The sequence below is a fragment of the Bubalus kerabau genome, chromosome 2 (assembly GCF_029407905.1).
Source record: "Bubalus kerabau isolate K-KA32 ecotype Philippines breed swamp buffalo chromosome 2, PCC_UOA_SB_1v2, whole genome shotgun sequence".
Taxonomy (NCBI): Eukaryota; Metazoa; Chordata; class Mammalia; order Artiodactyla; family Bovidae; genus Bubalus; species Bubalus kerabau.
This window is the reverse complement of record NC_073625.1, coordinates 187,477,609-187,502,035: the sequence shown is the minus strand read 5'-3', so window position 1 is coordinate 187,502,035 and position 24,427 is coordinate 187,477,609. Positions and strand designations below refer to the sequence as shown.

Genomic DNA, 24,427 nt, shown 5'->3' with positions numbered 1-24,427 from the left:
ACTCTTTGCAACCCCATGGGCTATACAGTCCATGGAATTCTCCAGGCTAGATCACTGGAGTGGATAGCCTTTCCCTTCTCCAGGGGATCTTCCCAACCCAGAGATTGAACCCAGGTCTCCTGCATTGCAGGTGGATTCTTAACCAGCTGAGCCACCATGGAAGCCCAAGAATACTGGAGTGGGTAGCCTATCCCTTCTCCAGAGAATCTTCCTGATACAGGAATCGAACGGGGGTGTCCTGCATTGCAGGTGGATTCTTTACCAGCTGAGCTACCAGGGAAGCAATTTTTTGTGAGTCCTTCTTTAAAAGAGCAATGGTGACAAGTAGGTTGTAAAGTCACATACAGGGACTCAATGGGTGAAACCAAAGAACAAGGTCGGGGAAGTTGTACACGCCAGTGGCTCACAAACCCCAGGCAGATTTCACTTGCTTTGGATTCCATGGCTTATCTGGCCTTTAGTGAAAAGTACCGTAGCTCCCATTTTTCTCCCAGAGTAGGAACACTTTGTGGGAAGAGGAGGAAGGTGCCTCTGGCCATAGGGTGCTCTGCTGTATAACAGGGAAGTAAGAAACCTGCCTTCTTTCAGGGAACCCTGAAATAGAAATCTAGGCCTGATCCTTGGTCACATGGTTACCAGTGCACATAGAAACTTAGCCTTCTCAGGCATAGAAAAACCTTATTTATCTTTAATTACCATCATGTAGTTGACTCTCAGTAAAAGACTGTGAAATAAATTCATGTATAGTGGAGCTGATAGGGGCCTTTGAAGAGATCTATGTCACCCCTCTTAGTTCATAAAGAACATGAGTACCAGATTGGTTACCTGATTGCCTAGCAACCGGATGATAGCAATGAGTCCCTGGTATTCTGCTGGGTTTTCCCTTCCCAGTTAGGCCACATGTAATCCACTTGATGGGGTGGCTCAGGGTGAGTCTCATGTCTTGGGTGACTTCTGTGCACACTTGCTTTCCATGAAGAGCATGAGGAGGGCCTGCCTGCACCAGATCTGTGTTGGGGGGACTCTGCTGTCTGCAGAGTTAGAGCCAAATGGTTTATAGCAACATCCACAGGATCCTGAGTATTCTTAGTCCTTTCTCAATCAATGTGAGTGCTGCAGTGCTCTGAAGAATGTTTCTTCATCTTATGTGAGCCTCCATTTCTTCCTCTGTGATGTAGGGGAGTGATCATAACATCTCACTCATTGGATTTCATAAACATGTTTGCATTGTCATCCATGGCTGGCACAGAGCACATGATCAGAAGGTATTAGCCATGTTTATTATTGTTCATTGCAGATCAACTTGGTCAGCATATACCATGATAGTGGAAACAGTCATCCTCCAGATGATCAGAGAGTTGGGAGAAGCTCTTTGTCAAGGATACTTGGAGGACATTCTATATCTTTCGTTGTTGTTCAGTTGTGTCCCAATCTTTGCAACCCCATGGACTGCAGCACACCAGGCTTCCCTGTCCTTCACTGTCTCCTGGAGTTCGCTCAAAGTCATGTCCATTGAGTCAGTGATGCCATCTAACCATCTTCTCCTCTGTTGTTCCCTTCTCCTCCTGCCTTCAGTCTTTCCCAGCATTAGGTTTTTCTAATGAGTGGGCTCTTTGTATCAGGTGGCTGAAGTATTGGAGCTTCAGCTTCAGCATCAGTCCTTCCAATGAATAACCAAGGTTGATTTTCTTTAGGATTGACTGGTTTGATCTCCTTGCAGTCCAAGAGACTCTCAAGAGTCTTCTCCAGCACCAATGTTTGAAAGCAACAATTTTTCAGTGCTCCACCTTCTTCATGGTCCAACTCATATCTGTAATTGACTGCTTGAAAAACCATAGCTTTGACTAAATGGACCTCTGTTGGCAAAAAAATGTCTCTGCTTTTTAATATACTCTCTAGGTTTGTCATAGCTTTTCTTCCAAGGAGAAAGTGTTTTTTAATTTCATGGCTGCAGTCACCATCTTCAGTAATTTTGGAGCTCAAAAAAAGAAAATCTGTAACTACTTCCACTTTCCCCCCATCTATTTGCCATGAAGTCATGGGACTGGATGCCATGATCTTAATTTTTTGAATGTTGAGTTTTAAGCCAGCTTTGTCACTCTCCTCTTTCACTTTCATCAAGCGGTTCTTTAGTTTCTCTTTGGTTTCTGTGAATAGAGTCGTATCTTCTTCATATCTGAGGTTGTTGCTATTTCTCCTGGTAGTCTTGATTTCAGCTTGTGATTCATCCAGCCTGGCATTTCACATGATGTACTCTGCATATAAGTTAGATAAGCAATGTGACAATATACAGCCTTGGTGTACTCCTTTCTCAATTTTGAAACAGATCATTGCTCCATGTCCAGTTCTATCTGTTGCTTCTTGACCTGCATATTGGTTTCTCAGAACACAGGGAAGGTGGTCTGGTATTCCTATCTATTGAAGAATTTTCCAGAGTTTGTTATGATCCACCAGTCAAAGGCTTTAGCACAACCAATGAAGCAGAAGTAGATGTTTTTCTGGAATTCCCTGCTTTTTCTATGATCCAACTGATATTGGTAATTTGATCTCTAGTTCCTTTGCCTTTTCTAAATCCAGCATGTACATCTGAAAGTTCTTGGTTCATGTACTGTTGAATCCCAGCTTGAAAGAACAACATTGCATAGGAAGCTGGAATGCTAGGTGCATGAATCAAGGTAAACTGGACATGGTCAAGCAGGAGATAGCAAGAGCAAACATCGAGATTTTAGAAATCAGTGAACTAAAATGGACAGGAATGAACAAATTTAATTCAGATGACCATTATGTCTACTACTGTGGGCAAGAATTCCTTAGAAGAAATGGAGTAGTCCTTATTGTTAACAGAATGTTCTGAAATGCAGTAGTTGGATACAATCTCAAAAACGACAGATTGCCATATCGAAATGCTTACAAATGTAACCTCTTTGGGTATGTTTGGCCCTCTCTGTTTACCATATGACCAGCAATCCCACTACTGGGCATATACCCTGAGAAAACCTTAATTGAAAAAGACACATGCATCCCAATGCTCACTGCCACACTATTTATAATAGATAGGACATGGAGGCAACCTAGATGCCTATCGACAGATGAATGGAGGAAGAAATTGTGGTACATATATACAATGGAATATTACTCAGCCATAAAAAGGAACACATTTCAGTCATTTCTAGTGAGGAGGATGAACTTGAAAGTGAAAGTGAAAGACACTCTGTTGTGTCTGACTCTTTGCAACTCCATGCACTATACAGTCCATGGAATTCTCCAGGTCAGAATACTGGAGTGGGTAGCCTTTCCCTTCTCCAGGAGATCTTCCCAACCCAAAGATGGAACCCAGGTCTCCCACATTCCAGGTGGATTCCTTACCAGCTGAGTCACAAGGGAAGCTCATAAAAAGGAACACATTTCAGTTCTAGTGAGGCGAATGAACTTAGAGTCCATTATATAGAGTGAAGTAAGTCAGAAAGAGAAAATCAAATACCGTATATTTTGAACTGTGGCGTTGGAGAAGACTCTTGAGAGTCCCTTGGACTGTAAGGAGATCCAACCAATCCATTCTAAAGGAGATCAGCCCTGGGTATTCTTTGGAAGGAATGATTCTAAAGCTGAAACTCCAGTACTTTGGCCACCTCATGCGAAGAGTTGACTCATTGGAAAAGACTCTGATGCTGGGAGAGATTGGGGGCAGGAGAAAAAGGGGATGACAGAGGATGAGATGGCTGGATGGCATCACCGACTCGATGGACGTGAGTTTGAGTGAACTCTGGGAGTTGGTGATGGACAGGGAGGCCTGGCATGCTGCGATTCATGGGGTCGCAAAGAGTCAGACACAACTGAGCGACTGAACTGAACTGAACTGAACTGAAGAAACTGACCCAGACTTGTCTGTGAGTGTCCAGGAGTCTCCAGAAGAGGTGTAGGTTGGTGGTGGCCTGCTGCAGGGTTGGAGGCCCTGAGTGTAACAGTACATTCATGGGATCTTTTGAAAGAGGTCACCATTATCTTCACTACCTCCACCATAGTTTGGCCCCAGGTAAGTAGCAGGGAGGGAACACAGCTCTAACCATCAACAGAAAATTGGATTAAAGATTTAGTGAGCACGGCCCCACCCATCAGAATAAGACCCACTTTCCCCCTCAGTCAGTCTCTCCCATCAGGAGGCTTCCATAAGCCTCTTATCCTTCTCCATCAGAGGGCAGACAGACTGAAAACCACAATCACAGAAAACTAACCAATCTAACCACAGGGACCACAGACTTGTCTAACTCAATGAAACTATGAGCCATGCCGTGTAGTGCCACTCAAGATGGACAGGTCATGGTGGAGAGTTCTGACAAAATGTGGTCCACCAGAGAAGGGAATGGCAAACCACTTCAGTATTCTTGCCTTGAGAACCCCATGAACAGTATAAAAAGGTAAAAGTATAAGACATTGAAAGAGGAACTCCCTAGGTCAGTAGGTGCCCAATACGCTGCTGGAGATCAGTGGAGAAATAACTCCAGAAGAATGAAGAGACAGAGCCAAAGCAAAAAAGAACACCCAGTTGTGGATGTGACTGGTAATGGAAACAAGGTCCGATGCTGTAAAGAGCAATATTGCATAGGAACCTGGAATGTTAGGTCGATGAATCAAGGCAAATTGGAAGTGGTCAAACAGGAGATGACAAGAGTGAACATTGACATTTTAGGAATCAATGAACTAAAATGGACTGGAATGGGTGAATTTAACTCAGAACCATTATATCTACGATTGTGGGCAAAAATCTCTTAGAATAAATGGAGTAGCCATCATAGTCAACAAAAGAGTCCAAAATGAATTACTTGGTAAAAAATGACAGAATGATCTCTATATATTTCCAAGGCAAATAATTTGATATCACAGTAATCCACCTCTATGCACCTACCAGTAATGCTGAAGAAGCTGAAATTGAACGGTTCTATGAAGACCTACGCTGGATCATGGAAAAAGCAAGAGAGTTCCAGAAAAACATCTATTTCTGCTTTATTGACTATGCCAAAGCCTTTGACTGTGTGGATCACAATAAACTGTGGAAAATTCTGAAAGAAATGGGAATACCAGACCACCTGACCTGCCTTTTGAGAAACCTATATGCAGGTCAGGAAGCAATAGTTAGAACTGGACATGGCACAACAGACTGGTTCCAAATAGGAAAAGGAGTACGTCAAGGCTGTATATTGTCACTCTGCTTATTTAACTTATATGCAGAGTACATCATGAGAAACGCTGGGCTGGATGATGCACAAGCTGGAATCAAGATTGCCAGGTAAATGTCAATAGCCTCAGATATGCAGATAACACCATCCTTATGGCAGAAAGTGAAGAGGAACTCAAAAGCCTCTTGATGAAAGTGAAAGAGGAGAGTGAAAAAGTTGGCTTAAAGCTCAACATTCAGAAAACGAAGATCATGGCATCTGGTCCCATCACTTCATGGCAAATAGATGGGGAAACAGTGGAAACAGTGTCAGACTTTATTTTTGGGGGCCCCAACATCACTGCAGATGGTGACTGCAGCCATGAAATTAAAAGACGCTTACTCCTTGGAAGGAAAGTTATGATCAACCTAGATAGCATATTGAAAAGCAGAGACATTACTTTGCCGACAAAGCTCCATCTGGTCAAGGCTATAGTTTTTCCAGTAGTCACGTATGGATGTGAGAGTTGGACTATAAAGAAAGCTGAGTGCCGAAGTATTGATGCTTTTGAACTGTGGTGTTGGAGAAGACTCTTGAGAGTCCCTTGGACTGTAAGGAGATCCAACCAGTCCATCCTAAAGGAGATCAGTCCTGGGTGTTCATTGGAAGGACCGATGCTAAAGCTGAAACTCCGGTACTTTGGCCACCTCATGCGAAGAGTTGACTCATTGGAAAAGATTCTGATGCTGGGAGGGATTGGGGGCAGGAGGAGAAGGGGACGACAGAGGATGAGATGGCTGGATGGCATCACCGAGTCGATGGACATGGTTTTGGGTGGGCTCCGGGAGCTGGTGATGGACAGGGAGGCCTGGCATGCTGCGATTCATGGGGTTGCAAAAAGTCGGACACGATTGAGCGACTGAACTGAACTAAACTGAAGAGATACAAAGACATCGAGAACAGATTTTGGAGGCGTGGGGGGGGAAGGAATGGGGGCAAATTGAGAGAGTAGCATTCAAACATATACACTACCATATGTAGAAGAGATAGCTAATCAGAAGTTGCTGTATAACACAGGAAGGTCAACCATGTGCTCTGTGACTACCCAGAGCTGTGGGATGGGGTGAGGTGTGGGGCAGGAGGTTCAACAGGCAGGGGACATATGTATACTTATGGCTGATTCACATTGTTGTATGGCAGAAGCCAACACAATATTATAAAGCAATTATGCTCCAATTAAAAATAATAATCTGTAAACCCTTTTATAGAAAGAAGGATTATGTTCAGAGCTTCCCCTCCCCCCATATTTTTTTATCATATGGGCTTCCCAGGTAGCTCTAGTGGAAAAAAGCCACCTGACAATGCAGGAGACATTAAGAGACACAGGTTTCATCCCTGGGTCAGGAAGATTCCTGGAGAAGGAAATGGCAACCCACTCCAGTACTTTTGCCTGGAGAATCACATGGACAGTGGAGCTTGGCAGGCTGGAGTCCATGGGGTCACAAAGAGTCAGATATGACTGAGCACCTGACTGCATTTTAATCAGATGCTATGTGGCAAATACATGAGATGTTCTATTCTCTTGTACTGGCGATACTTGGAAAGCTAAAATCACTTCAACTTCTTATTTCCTTTAAAAAAAAAAAAAAGCAAAACTAAAACTTAAAAAGCCTTCATCTCAGTTTACACCCACAAAGTTAAATTTTAAATCAGAGTCAGATTATCAATGTTCACCCAGAGGATTGAAGCAGAGTCATTAAATCTTATTACAAAGCCAAGTGCAGAAAGTAATTGCACATATTTGTTAGTAGCTTAGAATTGATTAAAAATGCATAAAGAAAAGCTGCAAAATTCTCCACAGGCCCAAGAATGCTACCCCCTCAGGGAGACCATTACAGCTGCTCATTCTCTGAGTAACCTTCATGGTTTCCCTGTGAACGGGCAGGAGGGCGGGCTCCAGGCTGGTCAGCTCTTTGAAGCAGAGGCTGTGGCAGGCTGGAGAGGTCACTATGGTTTGGCCAGCCCAGGAGGAATGGAATTTGTATTCCTTTCAGGAAGCCTTGAGGAAAGTCATCATTATACTGAAATGATAAGTCATTCCTAGTGCCTTGCCCCCACCTCAGATTGCATTTCTGCAGGGTAACCTGTACTACAGGGAGGGCTGGAAGAGGAAAAAGCAGACCAAATATTAAAGGGGATTCTGGGAGCATTCACCCAGACGCAGAGGGCAAGGGCAGCAGATGAGCTGATGTTTTTAGTGAGATTTCAGCTAATTTCTAAGAACATCCACTGATATTTGTCTTCCCTGTTTACAATCTCTTGGAAATCACTTCATGTAGCCTCCAGTCAATCATTATGTTGGTTTGGGGCCAGTCACACACAAACCACTGTGACTGGCTCTTGAGGGTGAATGATGATTTCATTCAACAAACTTCTCATAAAACACCTGTCACGGTGGCGCTAGTGGTAAAGACCCCGCCTGCCAATGCAGGAGACATAAGAGACAGGGATTCGATCCCTGCATCAGGAAGATCCCCTAGAGGAGGGCATGGTAACCCACTCCAGTATTCTTGCCTGAAGAATCCCATGGACAGAGGAGACTGGCAGGCTACAGTCTGTAGGGCTGCAAAGAGTTGGACACGACTGAAGCGACATAGCATGCACAAACCCGGGCCAAGCAGCGCTTCTGTGGTGGCTCAGTCACTAAAGAATTCACCTGTAATGCAGGAGACTGCCTGCAGTGCAGGAGACCTGGGTTCAGACCCGGGGTCGGAAAGATCCCCTGGAGAAGGAAACGACAACCCACTCCAGTATTCTTGCCTGGGAAATCCCATGGACAGAGGAGTCTGGTGGGCTTACAGTCCATGGGGTTGCCAAGAGTCGGACACGACTTGGTGACTAAACCACCACCATAGGTCAAGAACTGTTCAAAGTGTAAAGAAACAGCCCCAATCTCAAGAAGTGAATATTCTGGGGGAAGGAGGGATGTATTCTGTCAGTGGATGTGGGCACATGGCCCCACAAATGATTATGGGATTCTTTAGGCAAGAATACTGGAGTGGATAGCCATTCCCTTCTCCAGGGGATCTTCCCGACCCAGGGATTGAACCCGGGTCTCCCACATTGCAGGCGGACTCTTTACCATCTGAACCACCAGGAAAGACTAACAAAAAAAATTAAAAAAACACAATAAAAAACATCTGCATCTCAGCGGCTGACACATCAGGGTTTCTCTCCTTCCTCCCTCCCTCCCTCCCTCTCCCTTCTCTCCCTCACTCTTTCTTCCCTCACTCTCTCTTTCTCTCTTTTTTTCTTTTTGTACAAACACATATGAAGCACTCACCATAGGGCAGACATCCTGCTAGGTGCCAGCAACACGATGTTAACAGCCCGTTTCTTAGTAACTCATGGCCTGTGCTCTAGACTTTCCCCTTGGAATAAATTCTAAATAGAGGGTTACCTGAACTATTTGGCCCCACTTTAATTTTTATTTCTTCTTTTTAAAAGAAACGCATATTGAAATGCATATTAGAAACCCTGTGAATATGGCTGGAGGAAATTTCCTGAATTAAACCCACTCCTGAAAACAACACCCAGATCAAGAAGTGAAGCATGTCATCCACCCCAAAACCCTTATTTTTGCCCCCACCCCAATCATTACTCCCAAACATTACTTTGGCCAACTGATGCAAAGATCTGACTCATTTGAAAAGACCCAGATGCTGGGAAAGATTGAGGGTGGGAGGAGACGGGGACGACAGAGGATGAGATGGTTGGATGGCATCACTGACTCAATGGACATGAGTTTGGGTAAACTCTGGGAGTTGGTGATAGACAGGGAGGCCTGGCGTGCAGGGGTTCGTGGGGTTGCAAAGAGTCGGACATGACTGAGTGACTGAACTGAACTGAATCATTACTGCCCCTAAATAATACTGTAGATGATGGTTCTTTTTTTTTTTTTTTGATTTTGACCTTTATAAATACAATTATACTATTCACAAAAGAGGATTACAAAGTACATTTGACTGTATATTGATTTTTTTTTAAATGACTACATAGATCCTGATGCACCTAGGTATGGTTTTAGATATATTCTTTATTAAAAAATAGTTTTTTAAAAGTATATATATTTTTAATTTTTTTAAGTCTTTATTGAATTTGTTACAATATAACTTCCATTTTATGTTTTGTTTTTTGGCTGCAAGTAGTGTGGAATCTTAGCTCCCTGACCAGGGATTGAACCCACACCTCCTTCACTGGAAGGTGAAGCCTTAGCCACTGGACCACCAGGGAAGTCTCAGTACCACATGGCTGCCGAAATCACAGCTAATGGTAGACACACCGCCTCCATCAGATTGCCTTTGACTAATGTAAAAGCCATGTTTACCCAGCGTGTGATTCAAGGTCTCTACCTCTGGAATCCCACCTTCTCTTCCTTCTCTGCCCTTTTCTATTCTTTTTTTCCCCCCAGCAACTCACATTTGTAGCCAATTTAGAATATTACATTAGAAATCATACCTAGGTGCATTCAGGTATGTTTAGTCATTTCCTAAAAGCAGCATACAGTCAAATATATGGTTAGAGCATGTTGATGACTCTCTCTCACTAGCAGCAGAAGGTGAATTCCCTTGAACAAGGACAAAATCCCCAGTCTTACTATTTTGTAAGCTACCTGCCACCCCATCACCCCCACCCCGTAGTCCAACACCATGCTTGACCCAAGTGGTAACCCAAGAAAATGTTGCTGAGTGGAATCTTCTGATTGTATTTGAGTTTTTGAATAATTACATAAATCACATTCATTTTGGGGGAGTTAGTGACTTCAAAAAGTGGCTTCCACTCCAGAATGAGAGGCTGAGCACCTGTGTTTCTTTTCTCTTCTCAAAATCCTATTTAAATGATAATTGGGGAATGATAAATGATTTAGCTTATAACCATAAAGAAGATGGGAGGGAAACTGTCATTGACGGACAGCTTTCCATAAGTTTTCCGAAGACAAAGGCAGGTGAAGTAATAGTGATGGAGAAGTCAGGGGAGGAAGGTCCAGAGGGGACTGTAACTGGGAGAGACCCCAAAGGCCCATCTGTTCACATGCCTAGTGGGATCCACGGAGCTTTTGAACTCCCAGATGCTTTTGAGGGTGGGAGTGAGACCTGGGAGGATCAATCAGGACTTGCGCGCAGGCAAGCCCCTTCCTAGACTTTGAGGAGAGAACAGCCAATAGGCAGATGTTTACCCCTCAGGCAAAAAAGCAAAGGATTCTTCCCTAAAGCAGTTGAACAAATTGTCTGTGAAAAAGCAGAGCTGCCAGTGAGGGCTGCTGCCCCAAAGCAATGCATCCCGGTCTGGCTTGTTTCCATCTTACTCTACCTGGAGCGGAACCTCCCAGAGGAGGGGCCTCGTTTACAGACCCGGAGATAACTGCCATTGCAGTGTTTTAAAATATGAGTGGACAACAGGGGCTCAAGGGCACTTGAGAGGATTAACTAAGAAAGGCAAAGAGAAGCAAGCAAAAGAAAATGACCCAAAAGAAAGCAAATAATTCAAGAAATAAAAGTGTACTTTGAAAAATCCTAATGGGCGTCCTCAGAGAGATTTGAGACGGTATGAAATCCATAATACATAAACAGGATTTTAAAAAGATGTCTAGAGAACAAGAATGGTCCCTTGTTGAGCAAAAAAAAAAAAAGTCTTCAAACTGCAACATTCAACAGAAGGTTTAACAATGAAATCAAGGAACTCTCTTACAAGAGAGGTTATAAAGTTTATAAAGTGGAACAAAAACAGAATGAAGCAGATACAGAAATGTGTGCAAGCACCTAAGTGACAGGAGAAAATGAACTTATGGTTGCCAAGGAGAAGAGATACTTACGGACTGTGGGATGGACATGTACACACCGCTGTATTTAAAATGGATAACCAGCAAGGACCTAATGTATAGCACAGGGAACTCTGCTCAATGTTATGGGGTAGCCTGGATGGGAAGGGGGTTTGGGGGAGAATTGATACATGTATATGTATGACTGAGTCCCTTCACTTTTCACTTGAAAATATCACAATCTTGTTAATTGGCCATACCCCAATGCAACATGTTTTAGGTGTTAAAAAATTAAAATTAAAAACAAAGAAATATGTATAAGCACCTAAGTGACAAGAGACCAACAAAGACAAAAGGCCAACAGATGAGAGAAACTAAAGAAAGAACAAGGGAATCAGGTGTTGAAGGAATATTAGAAGATAATTTCCTAGAGCTGAAGAAGGTAGGTCCTTGGAATGAAATGATCCTCTGATCCTACCATAAAACAGGAGAAAAATGACATTGAAATGCATTTTTATGAAGGGTCAAAATATGCCAATTAATAGAAGATTCTGAAATCCTCCAGAGAGTAGGAACTGTTCACTTACAAAGATTCAAGTCAGTCTCCCTGTGGAATTCTTACAAGCTTAATGTCACAAGACAAGGAGGAATGTCTTCTAAGTTCGGAGATAAGTGATATACATCCTAGAATTCTATGTGTAGTAAAATTACCAACTAAGTATGAAGGCAGATTATGAAAGAATCTAGAAATTTTATTTCCAAGACAACCTTTGTGACAAGGCTACTCAAGGATATGTTGCAGCAAAAGAAGGAAGTAAACCAGAAGAGGAAGATTTAGGGTCCAGGAAGAATAGATTTTTACCAAGATGGCAGTTCTGCAACAAAACTAGAGAGAGATTATTGACTGTTACCTTTTAGAACTGGAGACTAATCACAATAGTAGTTACTGAACAAAACACATGTATTATTAACACCGACATTGAAAAAACAAAAGTTTTTAGCAGTCTGGAAAGGGTTTAAACCTGGATTTAAAATTAATCTCCTATTTCTTGGCTTTCCTCCTTAATAATCTTGAGTAAGGAGCTCAGTGTATTCTGTCCACTGCATTTTCTTGGATGCTTCCACGGCATACCAGTATCAAGGACACATGTCCAGAACTTTCCCACTTCCCAAGAGCTTCAGTTCTAGTTGGGAAATAATGAACAGGCTTCCATTTGGCACATGTCCTGCCCTGCCACCCTCAGATCATGTCCAAGGTGACTATCTTCAGGGATCAGTCTGGCTTGTCTGTTTCCTTTTCATCTTAACTGTTTTCTACCCATGCAGCCTTTCTTGCCTGTGGCTCTACTTCTGCTGAGTGCTGCATTCCCTGTGCACCTGTGTGGTGATGGCTTCATATCCACGGTACAGAACTGGCCCCAAACTTAGTGGAAAGACACGGGCCCTAGGAAGCACTCAGCCCCTACATTTGGCTTTAGCCTTAGAGTGTCACTGATGCTGTGCTGTATTTATTCATGCTGGCCTGACTTTCTTTTGGGAGACTGTTACATTCAGAATGGAAACCAATGGAGATGATGATCCAGCTGTCTTTGCTGATGGATACAATAGCATATTCAAAAGCAGAGACATTACTTTGCCAACAAAGGTTTGTCTAGTCAAGGCTATGGTTTTCCCAGTGGTCATGTATGGATGTGAGAGTTGGACTGTGAAGAGAGCTGAGTGCCAAAGAATTGATGCTTTTGAACTGTGGTGTTGGAGAAGACTCTTGAGAGTCCCTTGGACTGCAAGGAGATCCAACCAGTCCATTCTGAAGGAGATCAGCCCTGGGATTTCTTTGGAAGGAATGATGCTAAAGCTGAAACTCCAGTACTTTGGCCACCTCATGTGAAGAGTTGCCTCATTGGAAAAGACTCTGATGCTGGGAGGGATAAGGGGCATGAGAAGAAGGGGACAACAGAGGATGAGATGGCTGGATGGCATCACTGACTCGATGGACGTGAGTCTGAGTGAACTCCGGGAGTTGGTGATGGACAGGGAGGCCTGGCATGCTGATATTCATAGGGTCGCAAAGAGTCAGACACGACTGAGCAACTGAACTGAACTGTTGTATTCCTGCAGTTGGATATTGGAAGTGGGTAGAGGTCCCTGAATTTGCCTGCCTCCATATTTTATTTGTCTGCCTTATTAAGTGCCCTTTCTTGATATCTGAGACTAGTTTTTGCTTTGATTAAACAGCTATAAATGCCTATAGCACAAAGCCCGTAGTGTCTATTTTTTAAAGGGAGTAAAAATGGGCCTCTCTAAATTCCTCCATGCAGATCCCCTAGAGGGGACCTGTCTTGGCTTGTTCAACCTCCTGCAACAGGACATGATGATGGTAACAGTGTGGGGGAAGTTGTGGCGTCAAAAACCTGATGAGAACCAAGGGACACTTTGACCCTGGGGAGAAAGGGCTATCTCCTCTCAGTGATGCAGGTATCTCCCCTTCCTCCAACAGGAAAGGCTGGGTCAGCCTGGTTAGTGCTCCACAAAGCTGGGAGGGCTCAGAACCTGGAGTAGCACTCCCCTGTGTCTCCCTGGCATCTGGGCACAGGCACCAGCATGGGGTGAACAAGGGATGAGGATGTTGAGAAGAGGAGGTAAAGACTGGGTGGGGGGGAGGGTGGGCAGGGTGTGGCCTGTGCCCCCTGAGATGCATGCATTACACTATTGTCATTGTTGACATTCTTTAAAGATATATTTATTGATCAGTGCTATGAGAGGTACAAAGACGACTCGGACACAGGTCTTGCCCCAGAGGAGGTGACAGTCTAGCAGAGGAGATATGGTGCATGCAGGGAGTACATGGTCAGAGCTGGGCTTCCCTAAGATGAGTCTAACATGGTCGATGAAGTCCGCTGGACTTAGGAAGAGATGGAGGAAGCTGAGTGGCCATTGACATCAGGCAGGTGAGGAAGGAAGAGGTGTGAGGGGCTGTTGAGGCGGCACCCAGGGGACTTGGATGGGGTCTGGACATTGGGAGTAAGGGAAAGGGAAGCAGGTGACTTAAACATGTAGCAGGGGCCCTGACATAAATGGAAAGAGCAACAGAGCAGGTTTGAGAAAAGAAATGAAGATGGGTGCACACAATTCTACTGCATGTTTTTGCTTTTGTTTTTTACATTTAATTTGCAAAATATGCATGTTCATTGCAGAAAGAAAAACACTTCAGAAGTACAGCCAGTTGCCCTGCAGGAAAAGCAGCTCTCCTCTGTGTCGGGTATGTATCCCCTGGGCGTTTTTCTCCTCTTGTTCTGAAATTTCCTACCCCCACCTTCAGAAGCATTTCTGCCATGGCAGCACGTCTGACTCTAAGGCGGGCTGCTCCCTGCATTCTCCCCCATGCTTGCCTATAAAACTTCTCTCTTCTCAGCCACCTCTGCCAGCAACCTGCTTGGCATCTCAGCTCTCATTTCTGAAGCTCTGGGGCTCTGGCTGGGATCCTGACCATTCTCCAAGGTCAGCAGCATGCAGGGCTATGCCCAGAGAGGATATTTGCTTACCTCTCTGTGGGTGCCTCACTGTCCCGCTGCCCAGAAGCCAAACCACACTGAGTCATTCCTTGACTCAGCTTTCTTAATGGAAGCCACCTGTGGGTGTGTGACTGCATGTATGTGCTTATAATGAGTTTGGAAACATTTAAAATAGAATCTCACACACACACACACACACACACACACACACAAAGAAGCATCACACAAGCTCCCCAGAAAAGACTTCAGCTCCCTAAATACCCAGATCTCAGACAAGGCAGGGTGCAAACAGAATACATTACACTCAAGCAAAATGCTCAGCTGATTTCCAAAATACACTGATCCTTCCTAGAATCCCTACATGTTATTTCTCTTCCCTACAGTGTCTGAATCTTTTCTAGTCACAGGGCTGAGGCTGTCTGTCTCTACCTCACTGTCAGAGCACGATCATTTACGTGGAGCCGCAGTTCTTATTTTTATATCGTCTCCTCTTTGTACCAACAGTACATGGCGGGAGAAATAGGGAGGCTATAGAACTGTTTGTCTTCTACTTGGGGGTACAGCAGATCTGGGCCAAACAATAGGATCTTTACCAGCTTTTGGTAAAGAAGGAAGAAAAAAATTGCTTTCTCCAACTGATGAGATTGACTACATGAGATTTTAGTTGGAGGGCTGATGCTTGGTGAGTCCTGTTATTAAAAGAATTAATCATTGTGGTTGGAGGTCAGATGGTGATGATGGTGATGATGACGGTGACCCAGCTGGTGTCTAAGAACGGAGTTAAGGACGCAGCCTTTCTGAATTTGTTAGGAACAGGTTTCTCTCCTGCTTCTGGCAGTGCCCATCAGTGTAATAAAGGGAAGCCAAAAACATGTCTCTTTTCTCTTACCTATTATTATAGTTTAAAGGCTTGTTATTGTAAAAAGGCTCATTAGAGCCACTAATTTTTTTGAACATTAAAGAGTTTAAATTTTTCCTTTTTATAAAAGCAATGCTTTTTAAGTGAAAAAAATCAGAAAAGTGAAGACAAAGTAAAAGAACACTCATTACCCCCCCCCCGTTCTCAGCCCCTCTAGTTTATGTAATTTTCAGCTTTTATGCACACACGTGTGTGCATACTTAGTCACTTCAGTTGTGTCCGACTCTTTGTGACCTCTTAGAACTGTAGCCCAACCAGGCTCCTCTGGCCATGAAATTCTCAAGGCAAGTATACTGGAATGGGTTGCCTTGCTCTCCTCCAGTGAACCTTCCCAACCCAGGGAGAAAACCTGAGGCTCCTGCGGCTCCTGAATTGCAGGCAGATTCTCTACTGCTGAGCCATCGGGAAGTCCTTTTACATACACAGAAATCACTAAGAATCGCATCATATTGTAGAACTTTTTCAACTGCTTTTTCACTTAAATTTGGAACACTGATGTCCCTGAATTGTTGGTATCTGCACTCATCTTAGGAGTATTCTGTAAATTTCTTTTGATAGCAGAATCGAAGGTCTCTAGTTTGATATTTAGTTTGTCAATGTGAGAAATGAATTAATAAGTATTACTGTACACTGCAGTAAAACTATGAATCATCCAGCTGTAAATTCTGCTTTGACTTTAAATATCAAAATAATGAGTGAGAGAAAAATAAGATAGTTGGTGCAGCATGCATGCATGTGCCCGGGGGGAAGTCTGCATCCTTATTTACTTTCCATTTTCACCAGGTCTAATTACCAGTTACCTGGCAGCCTTGTGTTCTCTGGGAGTTGGAGGGGGTGCCACAGGGAGGTGCCTTTCGGACTGTATTGTGATGTTCATATTCTAGAAACCTATGGTCAGGTTTTTCTCTACATGATGCAGTTGAATACACTCTTTGCCCTTCAGCTGAAATCCCAGTGCTTTCCAACCTAGAATGAAGCAGGCATGCCTTCATGAAAAACCACAACCTCAGTGGAGACTCTCAGCACTGGTCCCCTAACCTTCACAACCGATGGACCGCAGTTGTACGGTGGAGCTCACTAACACCCTAATGATATCTCTAGATGAAGCCAGAGGTTTCCAAGGCAACTGAAGTGATAAGCAGTTCCTCAGAACGAAGTGTCATGCACAGACCCATGAACCGGAGAGAATAATGGATGTGATCGGGAAAATGGGTGGGAGACCCCCCAGGAGACCACTTTTCCTGCCTTTCCCCATACTACAGGTGGGCTAGCATTAGCACCTTCCTGACTCCCTTTCTCCTCACTTTATTTCTCACCCCCATGCTGTTGGGGCTTCTCATGAATTCCACCTGGTGTCCTCAGCTAGGAAGCATCCCATGGACAAACCCCGTCCATTCCACTTTCAATGGTGCAGGTTATTTCTCTACTCCTCCAGTAAGGACTGAGGCTGACCTGGAAGTACTACTACACTGAGGGCGGTGGAGGGCAATTATCCACTGATGAGATATTCTTGACAATATTTTGCATAACTAGGTGATTTCCATAGACAGGCTGTGTTATCCAGAATTGGCCAATAACTGTAATTCCTTGGGAGTTCCCATCTAGCCTTGATGGTTAGAGACTAGGTTGAGAATGATGAGCTGAGACGGATGGCACTGTGACCAACCAGTGGTGCCTGCCCGGTGGGTGGGAAGGGAGCTGGTGATGGGCAAGCCCAGCACATGCTGACCTGCCTTTCATCCAACTGCAAATATCAGATAGCAGGGAGGCTGTGGAGTAGCAACAACACACAAACAGAAATCAACAACAGTTGAGGGGCTCTGTGAGCTCTCTGCATGTAAGCATCCTTGTTTGCACACCAGTTTAAAAACTCTTCTCTCGCATGAGTGCTCAGTCCCTTAGTCATGTTTGACTCTTGGTGACCTCATGGACTGTAGTCTACTAGGCGCCTCTGTCCCGGAATTTCCTAAGTAAGAATACTGGAGTGGGTTACCATGCCCTCCCCCAGGGGATCTTCCTGACCCAGGGATCTAACCTACACATGCTGTGTTTCCTACATTGCAGGTGGAGTCTTACGGTTGAGTCAGTGGAGAAGCTCACCCTGGGGAAAATTGATGAATCAGATGGTGAAGAAAAAAGAACAAACTTTTTTGTTCATAGTTGTCTCCAGGACTCTATGACTCTCCAAGTTGCAGTTGTCTCCATGACTCACATCTACATGGATATGTGGGTCTGAAAAAGATGGCTTTTTCTTATTTCTGATCATCTCGATTATCCCCTGAAGTCTCAAGAAAGCACCTTCTACAACTTGAAAAGTAGTGTCCTCTTGCTTTGGAGGAATGAATGGCTTCATGATAATGGCCTCTGTCCTCTTCAAAGTTTACTACTCAGGACTTCCAGCAGTTAAGAATCCACCTGCCAGTGCAAGGAACATGGGTTCAATCCCTGGTGAGGGAACTAAGATGCCACATGCCTTATCTACTGAACCTCAGCACCAGAGCAAAAGATCCCCCATGACTCAACAACATTCTGTGTGCCACAACTAAGACCCAACATAGTCAAATAAATAAATAAATATTTTTTAAAAGTCTGCTTCCCATTTTCACAGTCAGGGAAAGACAGGGCCTGGAAGACAGGGCCAGACACCTACCCAGACTTACATGTGACTTCTAGGATACAGTCTGTTAGAAGCTTAAAACTATCCTCAAATTTCATTTCTATTTAGTTATACTTCTGCCAAAAATGGAGCATGGACCTAATGAATACTAACTGCAATTCAAAAGTATCTGGTTTGGGATGAAAAATTGAGAGTGTAGAGAGGTATAATCAACCCTGAAGGTGGATGGAGGAACGGACATTTCTTGTGTGTCTAAATGGGGTGACAGTGAGCTCCCATGAATGAGGCTCCAATGCAGAGAGCAAAGGAGGGTCCTTTGTACACTTTTCCCCTGGATTACCTGGGACATTAGGTCCTTATTGCTGTTATGACAACTCCTAGTTGCTTGAAATAACACAATATTTACAGTTTTGGAGGTCAGAAGTCCTGAAATTAAGTGGTATTTTTAGGGACAAAGGTAGGGTTTGTTTTTATTCTAAAAGAAAACAATAACTCCTCAGGGATGTTGACAAAGGAAGGGAATATTTCACACTCAGAGAATAGACACCAGGGTACAAAATGAGGAGTGTTTTGCCTCCATACCAGTCCCCATCTTCTCTAGGAGCAGAGATGAGAAGCAGACAGCTGAAGCAAACAATCAAACAAGCAATTCTGACTTAGGAACCCTGTAAATATGGTTAAAATCTAGGTCTGATTCCTTCCAAAGTCTCAAAGGCAGACTTTGCCTTTTCCAGCTTCCAGAAGCCTTCTGCATTTCTTACCTCACGGGCCTTTCCTCCATCCTTAAGGACAACAGCATAGCATCATCCAGGCTCTCTCCCATCGCTGACGTGGACCTCTGCTTCCACCAGCACATCTCTCTGGATCTCTGATCCTCCTGCCTCCTCCTTATAAGTATCATCGTGATTATATTGAGCCCAACTCAGATAACCTGGCTTCCCAGGTGGCACTAGCAGTAAAGAATCCACCTGCCAACGCAGGAGATGTAAGATACTCGAGTTCAATTCCTGGGTCATGAAGATCCCCTGGAGGAGGGCATGGCAACCCACTCCAGGATTCTTGCCTGGAGAATCCCATGGACAGAGGAGCCTGGGGACTACAGTACATGGGGTCGCAAACTCCAGTCACAAAACTGAAGTGACTTAGCGTGGCACACAGATAACCCAGAAAAGAGTCCCCATCTCAGGAACCTTAACACATCTGCAAACTTTTTTTTGAACCGAGAGGTAACATATTAACAAGTCACAAGAAGTAGGACATGAGCATCTTTAGGGGCCATTACCCTGTACCACATGGAGGGCCTGGAGCTGCCCCTGCAGCCAACTCTCTGCAGGGTTGGGGAACCTGGCTGAGATGATTTGTCCTGTGTCATTAGGATTGAGCTACTGTCTGAATCCTGCCCTGCTTACCTATTTTCACCTTAAATATAACAATAGTAAAACCCTTCAATATTTCAAAGAGAGTAAAGAGCATAGATTCTGCAATTAAAATGTAAATAATCTCTATCCTAAGTACTAATGTTACAGAACGTGGGATCCAGCTGTTTGCTGCTCAAAAGCCAGTATTCGAGAGGCAAAGTTGGTGGAAAGGAATGTTTGCATTATTACAGAGGGAAGCAACCCAAGAGGAGGGCAGACTCGTGTCTGTAAGTTGACTCCTCTCTGTCAATCAGTGGGCAGGTGCTTTTAAGAGGGCATTTCAGGGTGTACAGGCAGAGGGAGGGGCTCCATGCAGAAACCTCACAGTCAGCTCTGACCGTCATCTGGAAATTGGTCATTGGTGGTGTGAGCAGAGTATCTTGATTGTTTTAAGTACAGGTAGTCTTCAGTTCCAGGGTCTGTTTGTTCCCATTTCTTTGAGGCCAAATCTCAGAACTGTGGCAGCTTATATCATGGCTACAGCCTGGTCATCATGTAGTTAACTGTTTGTACCTGGTGGGGGTTTCAGCATCTCTAAGACAGCTCACAGAGATGGCTCTGAATGTTATCTACAGCTCTTGAGGAGGAACTAAAGGTCCTTGACTATGCTTCGGTTCGGTTCGGTTCAGTCGCTCAGTCGTGTCCAACTCTTTGCAACCCCATGAATCGCAGCACCCCAGGCCTCCCTGTCCATCACTAACTCCCGGAGTTCACTCAGACTCACGTCCATCGAGTCAGTGATACCATCCAGCCATCTCATCCTCTGTCGTCCCCTTCTCCTCCTGCCCCCAATCCCTCCCAGCATCAGAGTCTTTTCCAATGAGTCAACTCTTCGCATCAGATGGCCAAAGTACTGGAGTTTCAGCTTTAGCATCATTCCTTCCAAAGAAATCCCAGGGCTGATCTCCTTCAGAATGGACTGGTTGGATCTCCTTGCAGTCCAAGGGACTCTCAAGAGTCTTCTCCAACACCACAATTCAAAAGCATCAATTCTTTGGCTCTCAGCTCTCTTCACAGTCCAACTCTCACATCCATACATGACCACTGGAAAAACCATAGCCTTGACTAGACGGACCTTTGTTGGCAAAGTAATGTCTCTGCTTTTGAATATGCTATCTAGGTTGGTCATAACTTTCCTTCCAAGGAGTAAGCATCTTTTAATTTCATGGCTGCAGTCACAATCTGCAGTGATTTTGAAGGCCCCAAATATGAAGTCTGACACTGTTTCCACTGTTTCCCCATCTATTTGCCATGAAGTGATGGGACCAGATGCCATGATCTTCATTTTCTGAATGTTGAGCTTTAAGCCAACTTTTTCACTCTCCTCTTTCACTCTCATCAAGAGGCTTTTTAGTTCCTCTTCACTTTCTGCCATAAGGGTGGTGTCATCTGCATGTCTGAGGTTATTGATATTTCTCCCAGCAATCTTGATTCCAGTTTGTGCTTCTTCCAGTCAAGCGTTTCTCATGATGTACTCTGCATATAAGTTAAATAATCAGGGTGACAATATACAGCCTTGACGTACTCCTTTTCCTATTTGGAACCAGTCTGTTGTTCCATGTCCAGTTCTAACTGTTGCTTCCTGACCTGTATATAGGTTTCTCAAGAGGCTGGTCAGGTGGTCTGGTATTCCCATCTCTTTGAGCATTTTCCACAGTTTATTGTGATCCACACAGTCAAAGGCTTTGGCATAGTCAATAAAGCAGAAATAGATGTTTTTCTGGAACTCTCTTGCTTTTTCAATGATCCAGGGGATGTTGGCAATTTGATCTCTGGTTCCTCTGCCTTTTCTAAAACCAGCTTGAATATATGGAAGTTCACGGTTCACGTATTGCTGAAGCCTGGCTTGGAGAATTTTGAGCATTATTTTACTAGCGTGTGAGATGAGTGCAATTGTGCAGTAGTTTGAGCATTCTTTGGCATTGCCTTTCTTTGTGGAATGAAAACTGACCTTTTCCAGTCCTGTTTTCCAAATTTGCTGGCATATTGACTATGCTTACTGATGAAACTATTATCATTATTATTTTGTCTGGTTTGACTGCTTTCTTTTTACTCTATATCTTCTCATTTCTCTGATTAAACTTGTTGGCAAAAATTTTTCTACAGATGAAAGGCAAGTGGAGGCCATGGTGGGGAAGGACCAGAGAGTTCTGCTCTGTTTCACTGGCTTTTCATGGGTAAAGGCAACTAGACCTTTATGAATAAAACCAGCACTCCCGAGACCTCTGATTCTCACAGGTGTGTTTTTTCCAATTACAGCTCTTGGAAATATTTGCATGACCTGCTAGCTGTCTTGCTTCAAAAGGAGCTGATGGTGGTTCCCCAGCCTTTTTTTTTTTTTCTTTCAGAATTCCACTTCTGATATGGAGAGGTCGCAAAGAGTCGGACATGACTGAGCGACTGATCTGAACTAAATCGAATCTGAAAGTTCCATGAACTGGTCCCAGCAGAGGGCAGGGCTATTGATTTTGTGCTCTGGTATGCTTTTTCCTTTCTCAGAGCTTAAGTCGCTTTCAACAAACAGTGAGAGAGGTTTGATTACCTCTGGAAACAGAGGGCTCAGGTATGTAATCAGTGTTTAACTGGAAGGAAAGGCTAAAGCCTGAGTTTGACCCAGGCTAGTGTGGGCAGGCTCAGTCATGTCCAACTCTTTTGCAACCCCGTGGACTGTAGCACACCAGGCTCCTCTGTCCATGGGATTTCCCAGGCAAGAATACTGGAGTGGGTTGTCATTCCCTACTCCAGGGAATCTTCCTGACCCAGGGATTGAATTTGCATCTCCTGTATTCCCTCCATTAGCAGGTGAATTCTTTACCTCTACATTACCTAGGAAGCCCTGAGTCTGACCCATAGTAGATATTCAAACACTGGGAAATGCTGGTGAAGATTGGAGAAAATTAAAATTTGGATCTCCTCTCTGGGTTGATAGCACTATGCAAAATTGCCGGCTTAAGGGTGAATTTTTTTCTTTTGGGCTTCCCAGGTGTCGCTAGTAGTAAAGAACCTGCCTGCCAGTGCAGGAGACATGAGATGCAAGTTCGATCTCTGGATTGGGAAGATCCCATGGAGAAGAGAAGGGCAACCCACTCCAGTATTCTTGCCTGTAGAATCCTGTGGACAGAGAAGCCTGGCACCTGCAGTCCACAGGGTCACACAGTGTTGGACATGACTGAAGAGACTTAGCACACATGCAAGGTTTTACTTTGCTTTCAGAATTTATTATTTTTGGAACATCACTCATAAGATTTATGTAAAGTAAATGTGTGATTAACTTATTCATAATGATTTTATTTTCAAGAATGCCTTGCTGTTATCCACCAGAACAACACACTGCTATAAACATGGTGAGAGGTGCAGGCCAGAGGGATTGATCAGGACTTGACCATTTATTTCCTAAATTCTCCTGCCCCAGTACCAGGAAATGTCCACCTCAGCCTGTCATTCCAGTGGCAGGGCTTCCCATTCCCACCTTCAACGTGAGGTCAAAGGATTCCTCAAAACAGTCACATCTTTCTGCTAATGGCTAAGCTATTTTCCAAGGAAAATTCTGGCAGTGTTCTCTCTTTTCCCACCTGACTTCTTGGCTATTCATTTCTCACACTTGAAGATTTATGGAAATTTAAATTACCAAAGAAAGCCCAGGAAAGAATCCCTGGCTTGTAGCACTGTTATCCGTGTCATAATATCAGACATGTCCTTCCCTTGGTTGTTTGTGAACTCTTTGAAAGCAAACAAGTTGCTATTGAATAAGTTTTTCTTAAATATTTTTATTAAATGAAGTTAGGAATAATAATAGCTTCCCTTTCTTTTCCCCCCATTTTCCTCCTCAGCCCTCCTCCTTTCTCACCTGACCCTCCTCCTCATTCCTAACATTTCTTAAGCATTAGCTACATGGCAGGTGCAGGGCTTAGTGCTTTATGTATTTTAAAAGTTAAGGAATTTCCCCGGTGCTCTGGTGCTTAAGATGCTGAGCTTCCATTGAAGGGGGTGTAAGTTCAACCCCTGATCTGGGAGGTAAGATCCCACATGCCCTATGACATAGAAATAAAAAATAAAATTAACTTTGTTGAGGTATAATTTACATGCAGTAAAAGTAAAACCTTTTGAAATACAAGAGGTTTTATGAATTTATAGTTATATAACAACCACAGTCATGTCATAGAACATTTTCATCACTCTAAAAATTCCTCTTTTATCTATTTGCAATACAGTCAGCCAATGATCTGCTTTCTGTTACCATAAGTTAGTTTTGCTTTTCTAGAACATCATGGGTCTGGAATCATCATTATGCATTCTTTGGGGGTTTGATTCTTTTCCTTAGCATATTTTTGAGAGTCATCCATGCAGTTGCATGTATCAATAATTCATTCCTTCCCTCTTTTTCTTCTTCTTCTTCTTCTTTTTTTTTTACTGAGCTGTATCTATTTTGTGGATATGTTATAGTTGATTTACCTGTTCACCTGTTTTCAACAGTTGGGCTGTTTCCTGTCTTGGGCTGCTTTATCTATAATAAAGCTGGTATGAGCATCCATGTACAAGTTTTTATGTGGATGTCTATTTTCATTGCGATAAACACTTAGGACTGAAAGTGTGGGTTGCATGATAAGTGTATGTATAACTTTCTTATTTTCTTCAAATATTGAAAAAAATATAGCCATTATTTTTAAAAATATTTTTTCCTCATTATATTTCTGGCCTCTCTTATTTTTCCTAGAACTCCAATGGTCTTTATGTTAGAATGATATGATTATTGATGATATCTTGATATAATCTCACACTCTACTAAAGCTTTTTTCTGATTTTTTTCCCATCTAGAGTTTGAGTAGATTGTATTGCTGTCTTCAAGCTTATTGACCTTGCTTCTTGTGTTCTGAAGTATCTTACTATTTTATTTATTTAGTGAAATTTTAATTTCAGATACTATATTTTTTAAATCTCTAAAAGTTCCACTTGGTCTTTTATTTATATTTTTATTTTACTCACAATATTC

General features: G+C 43.5%; 1 long non-coding RNA gene across 1 annotated transcript in view; it reads right to left on the bottom strand.

Annotated features, from left to right (window-relative positions):
- Positions 1-18,901, bottom strand: part of LOC129645026 (uncharacterized) — a 29,840-nt gene extending 10,939 nt beyond the window's left edge. The window contains exon 1 of the long non-coding RNA XR_008711126.1: positions 18,781-18,901. This is a non-coding gene — a long non-coding RNA (uncharacterized LOC129645026). The remainder of the gene's footprint in view (positions 1-18,780) is intronic.
- Positions 18,902-24,427: the final 5,526 nt, after the last annotated feature.